This window comes from Charadrius vociferus, unplaced genomic scaffold (genome assembly GCF_000708025.1).
Source record: "Charadrius vociferus isolate BGI_N301 unplaced genomic scaffold, ASM70802v2 scaffold78, whole genome shotgun sequence".
In the NCBI taxonomy this organism is placed as follows: Eukaryota; Metazoa; Chordata; class Aves; order Charadriiformes; family Charadriidae; genus Charadrius; species Charadrius vociferus.
The window spans coordinates 1,217,111-1,223,540 of NW_009649927.1; the positions used below are offsets into that span (position 1 = coordinate 1,217,111).

The window sequence follows — 6,430 nt, forward strand, 5'->3', positions numbered from 1 at the left end:
GCATCCCAGAGCTGCGCTTGTGTAATGGTTAGCAGGCACGTTTCCCACATGGGTTCTCTGCCACTTCTTGCTTTCAGGGCAGGCTATATATCCAGAAGGGCTGAGGGGAAGACTATGCTCCTATGATGGTTGCAGTTAATTAACAGCGAGAGTTAGGCTCACTGTTAAACTGAACAAAGTGATGGGTGTCTTCCTTTTAAAGCTGTGCAGTTCATCATACCTCAAGCACAGTGATCTTATGTCTGCATCCAGTCGTGTTCTGTTCTCTCTTTCTGTAAGATGCAAAAGCAGCAAGCAGATAGTAAGACATCTGGTGTGGATACGCTACTTCCTGTGTGCCTATGGGCATCCCCTATGTTGTCATACAATCACAGAATAATTTAGGAGGTCATCTTGTCAAACCCCTGCTCAAAGCAGAGCCATAATTTCCAAGTGAGATCAGGTCACTCAGAGTTCCCTCTGAGTTTTGCGTATCTCCAAGGATGGAGATTTTGCAGCCTTGCTAGGCATCCTGCATTTCACCACTATTGCTGGGAACTATTTTGTCTTGTATCTAGCCAGAATTTCCCTTGCTGCAACTTGTATTGGCTTATCCTAAATCAGTACTTCTTGTGAAAGGCAACTGTATATTAGCTAACAGGTTAAAATACTCAACAAAGCCAGTTAGGCATATTAGTTTTAAATTCCAAAGTCTTGGGATGTTTAACGTGAAAGAGATTTTTCTGGAAATGTACACTTTATTTTATGAATCATTGCAGAGGAAAAAAAATTGTCTTCTAAAGTCTTCTAAAGTTAGGGCTATCTGTGTGAGAAATAAAGCTATTACTCATGTACATATACTGCAGATCAGTGCTTATTAGAAAGTCATTCAGTATTGATGGGCTGTAAATTACAAGCTCCTGGGTATTGGGTTGCCAGATACTATGTATTTATTCTAAATGCATTGTGCTCATCAGTAAAGTACTGCTATAATGTGCTTTTGCATAATTATTCGTTGAGTACATGAATTGCACTGAGCACTGCAATAACAGGCTGATGTGAAGCATCTCTTAAGACAATCTGTGCTGTAATGAATCATATTGAGTGGTTTGCAGCTCACTATAAAATACAAATTGTTTTACTTTTCTTGATCTAAAGCTATTAAATAGCAACTTATTAAAGCAAACTTCAGGGAATGTGAGAGAGCATCTTAAATGAAGAATAATTGCCCAGATAGAAGTATGCAGAAGCAGGAGAGCAAGTCAATGTAACATTGGGCTGAGCATTGTTTCTAAGCTTATTTTTCTTGTCAAACATTGTTATATTCAGGAAGATTAATAATGCTTTGTTTTGTCTTGTTTGCGTTCAGTACCTGGTGGATGTTTTGAAAACAAAAAGCCTTTGTCAGCATGCTTTCAGTTTGAAGAGCTGAGAAATGTTAGGCACCTTACTCGGGGATCTTTCTTGGGGGCTGTTGGAAGCCAAGGTTAAAACCTGGCTGGTTAATGTGCAAACAAATACGTTAGCTTGTGTTTTGACAGGGACTCTCATCGAGGTTGAGACCAGAATGTGATTGTTTTGCTCATCCAGACAGGCCTAATTGCCCTTAGTAAATTGAAGGGTGTAATCAGCATTATAAACCAAGGAAACTGCAGTGCAAAAGCTCAGTTCGCTTGCATGGAGATGTGTTTAAAAGGTGGGAGCAGCTAGTGTTGTGTGCACTGACAATGTCTGTGTTTTAACTAAAGACGGCATACTGAAATCGGAGGGAAATAGGTCTGAGTCTTCCAGTGTGAAGTACTTTCTCCTGGAGATAGCAAAAGGTAGCAAAATGTATCATTTCCTTATCCTGTACTGAAGAGGACACCATTTCAGAAATACATGTCTTTAACTAAGGTGGCTTGAATCTTCTAACTATAAAATAAGACCATGTTAATTATTTGATTTGTTCTTTTCAGTACCTGTTGTTTCCTTTTTTTTTGTTTCTTTTCATTTCACAATGAAAACTGAGGAAGTCTGTTATACTTCTGTTCGTATGTAGTTTCACTTAGCACTTTCTTTTTTGGTTTTATTTGTATCTACAGATGCATGTGACTGTACAGCATGTCATCCTTAAAATAAATTGCACAGTTCCATCTGGACTATTGTCTGTGCACTGAATGCTGGTTGAAAGAAAGAAATTCAATTAAATATCTTTCAAAATATTTGAATACTCCACCTCTTCTTCCACCCTTCCCATGGAACCATTTTTAATTAGTAGGAATTTGTTCCACAGTGGGTGTAGGGGGATATTCTGAAGATAGGGAAATTCTCTATTCTGTATATTAGTTATTACAGTACTGTCATGGCCAGTGGCACAAGGAACTGAACTTGAAGTTTTATGCAACCAGTTCACTCTGCTTTAGTGATGCCTGGAGCTTATCTGACAAAGATTAATTCAAAGTGAAATACAAATGCTCAGGGGGTTGAAAACCTTATTAGTTGGAATATACTCAAAGCATTCAGCAACTTCAGTTGAGACCAAAGCCTGATAAAACAACAACAAAAAAAAGGTGTGGTGTTTTTTTTTTCTTTTTAAGAGAAGGTGGTTTACTTGGGAAAAGTTGACAAAAAAGACTTTTATACACAGTTTCACGTATTAACTTAGAAAAAGTGCCATTCGGAATGGGTTGTCATCTGCTGTCATTAGGAGAGACTGCTTTGTACATGTTTTATTGTTCTTCAAAGTGTAGAATCATAGAATCACTGAGGTTGGAAGGGACCTTTAAGATCATCAAGTCCAACCATTAACCTACCCTGACAAAACCACTTCTAAACCATATCCTCAAGTACCACATCCACCCTTTTTATAAACACTTCCAGGGATGGCGAGTCCACCACCTCCCTGGGCAGCCTATTCCAATGTTTAATAACCCTTTCAGTGAAAAAATGTTTCCTAATATCCAATCTAAACCTCCTCTGACATAACTTGAACCCATTTTGTCTCATCCTATGGCTTGTCACCAGGGAGAAGAGGTCAACCCCCACCTCTCTACAACCTCCTTTCAGGTAGTTGTAGAGTGTGATAAGGTCTCCCCTCAGCCTCCTCTTCTCCAGGCTAAACAACCCCAGTTCCCTCAGTCGTTCCTCATAAGACTTGTCCTCCAGACCCCTCACCAGCTTTGTAGCCCTTCTCTGGACGTGCTCCAACACCTCAATGTCCTTCTTGTAGTGAGGGGCCCAAAAACGAACGCAGTACTCGAGGTGGAGCCTCACCAGTGCCAAGTACAGGGGGATGATCACTTCCCTAGTCCTGCTCACCACACATTTCATGTGTATGTCCACGTGAAATTTCTAGTAAAATTAGAGGTTAGCAAGCTATGTGAAATTACTGAAGAAGTCTGAATGCAGTCATGTCTATTCACATCAGCCTTTCAACAAAAATCTTAGCTTTAAAGAATTGTATTTAGAAGAAGCAAAACAAATTGCACCCTATGCTTTCAAAAAGATAGCTGTTGTTTGCTGGATAACATGCAGTCTCTCCAGGAAAGTCCTTTTTAAATATGTGGTTTGAGGTTTTCTTTATCTGTTTCTGTGAAAATGCATACATATCAAAAATATCCTCTGGGAATAGAATGGTAGCACAAATACAAAGAGCAGAGGGATGAAATAGCTTTATAGCGTGAAAAAGTTTCTGTGGCAGTGCACAGACTGTTAATGTTTCTGACTGTTTGCTGGGCCTGTGTGTGGGAGAGCAGAGAATGGAATTGTGGTTTTAATGCCAAATACTCTCGGAGTCTTTGCTTCTGGGTTCACTTACTGGGTTTTTGGGTTGTTTGGAGCTTTCTTGTCTGCACTTTTTCCTGATTTCACAACCGTAGTAGTGCTTAATTACAAAGAGTGTTGTTGGTAGGTAGGTTAGAGGTAAAATGATCTAAATTTTTTTTTTTTTTTAAAATCTTCCTGAATATTTTTCAGGAGAGACTCCTGTGCTGTGTTATGAGTCGGACCATGAAGACCTCGAAAGTTTAGGAGACCTCTAAGCACGTTGCATCATTATGTAACGTCTTCTGGCCTCATTTGCTGCTGGGGAGGTTTTAGCTGGTCCTGGGACTGGGTATACATGGACCTATTTTCAGCAAGTCACTGTCGCTTTCACCTTCGCAAGCACAACTTAATTTGATTTTGGGTCTTTCACTTGATGGGTGATTTTCGCATGCTGCATCCTCCTGTGTCTTCCCTGGGAGGATGTCTATAATACCGTGGTGCTCTCTTGGCAGAAAGGCTTTCTGCCCTTCTGACCTGACTTTCCCCCTCCTGCTGTCAGTTGTCGCTACCCAATAGCCACTTGCCTTCCCTGACACAGTTATGTTTCACCGATGATGGTGTAAGCGTGTGTGTCTGTGTGCGTGTGTGTCTGATCTGTGTAAGATTCTTGCTCCTGTGCTGTGTGAGAGGATAAAGCTTCTGGGCTCCTTCCTCTGTACTGCTCCCTGCTTTTTTATGTCAATCTTTCTTCTTTTTCCCCTTCTTAAAAATCTCTCTCTCACACCCATAACGCACTATTTGACCACATGGTATTGCTGTAAAATATCAAAAGTTCAGGGAAAGGATGTTGAAAAGGAACGCAAATCAGTAAAATAGGTAAGTGAGAGAAGAGAGCTTTTTCCCCTTTGTTTCCCCTCTTATAAATATGCGTGATGAAATGAGTGTTTCGAGCTGTTAGATGCGCAGACAAAACAGGTAATTTATGTAGAGGCTACTACAGCTAGGGCTTCATCATCGAATAATAGGAGTGAAGGAGAGGGAGCTCTCAGGCACCTCACTAGTTCAGTTATTTTAGCTTTGCTGGGTCTGCAGGAATAGAAAAACAGTGTTTGAATATGAAATACACCACGTGAAGAAGTGATGCACGGCCCAGAAACTGCTCTCCCTGTTGTTCACCTCTGTCTCAGTCATAAGCTCTGGGCATGGGAGTCTTCAAAGATTCTGACAGCTGCTGTTGCCCCCCAGGCCTGTTTGTGTTGACTTATTTTCAGTGATGAATCGTCTTCCTTGACACAAGGACGATGCACAGGTCACTTTGAGTAGTTGCCTTACTGCCTTGACTTAGGGCCCTTTCATGCTGCTCTGTTTTGTTTTTTTGGTTTTTTTTAAGCTTAACCCAGAATTTTAAAACTGTTCTCTGTGGTAGGAAACATGTCTCTGTCTATGCTACATGAGATGAACCAAAACACAATTATGGGGTTCTTAAAGTGTTCCAATACCGCTGTTGCTACTTATAGCAAGGTACAATGCAGATGTTATGGTGCCTAGTTTTTTTAATTGTAGTTCTCTTATTTAATGATCTATTTTATTTAATGATCTATTTTATCCTGTGCTGCAGCTTCGCAAAACCTGCAGCAGTGGGTTTGCAGCAGAGGAGCAGAGCCAGAGAGGATGTTCCTCAGCACCTGGGGAGGACTCTGCTCTGGAAATTCCTCAGACCTCCTGCTCTCAGAGCGACTGGCTGCACAGCGATCTTCCTCTGCCACAAGGAGCTTTTTGAGAGAAACTCCTAATTTTGTGTCAAATGTCATAACCCAACCTGAGCTTTGATAATAGGATTTTCTTATTTTCAGCTAGTCCCATGTCTGGCTTTGTGTTTTGAGGAGGCCATAATCTTGGCTTTCTCAAAGAAGTTGGCCGCATGCTTTTGTGAGAGGTTAAGACAAGTCACAGGTGAGAGAAGAGGTCTGCCTCTTCCTTTGTGATCTGACTGATTAGGAGGCTCAGCTTTCTTTTTATAGATAGATAGGTGTTTTCCTCTCAATTTTTTTCTGCCTCGGATTAATTTTATTCCTTTGTTCTCTGCCTAGAATTGAATGATAGACTCCTTGGGCAAGTGGCTTTGTTTGGACTTTTGGGTTGGTTTTTTTTTTGTCTCACTTGTGGAAGCATCTCTAGAAGGAACTCTGCTGAAAGCCTTGGCGTGCCGTACAATGTCTGTGCTTTAGCACATGAAGTGAATTTGCTTCTGGCAAAGGTGCAAATAAAAGTCACTGGACAAGAGCTACCAGAGTTTGAAATTGTGGCAGAGGACTTCTTGGTCGAGTTGCTTGTGTCTGAGCTGAGTCCTTTTTTCTGTGGCTCAGCAGTTCATATTGACTGGGATCCCAGTGGGGCCAGTGGGGACCCCTGTTGTAGGGAGGAAAAAGGGCTTCTGCGAAGTCTGCTCCGCACCGTAGGCACTGGCCTTCCCTGGGAAGACCAGGAGGGGTTGGAAACACAGTAAGGAAAGGAGAAAGCAAGTCTTCCAGCTTAGAGGACAGAGGATCTGCTAGCAACCTGAAGTATTTTGGAGCAACCGTAGAGGCAGTTTTTTGTCCTTCCAAGCAGCATTATGGAAGGAAAAAGTCCCAGCAGAAAGATGAGTACCAAGCGCTTGAGTACCCATATGTGCAGTGCGATGAGGAATCTGGTTTTTCCTGCT

General features: G+C 41.5%; 1 protein-coding gene across 1 annotated transcript in view; it reads left to right on the plus strand.

The window, feature by feature from the left end:
- DISC1 (disrupted in schizophrenia 1) overlaps window positions 1–6,430 on the plus strand; it is a 231,484-nt gene that overhangs the window by 92,833 nt on the left and 132,221 nt on the right.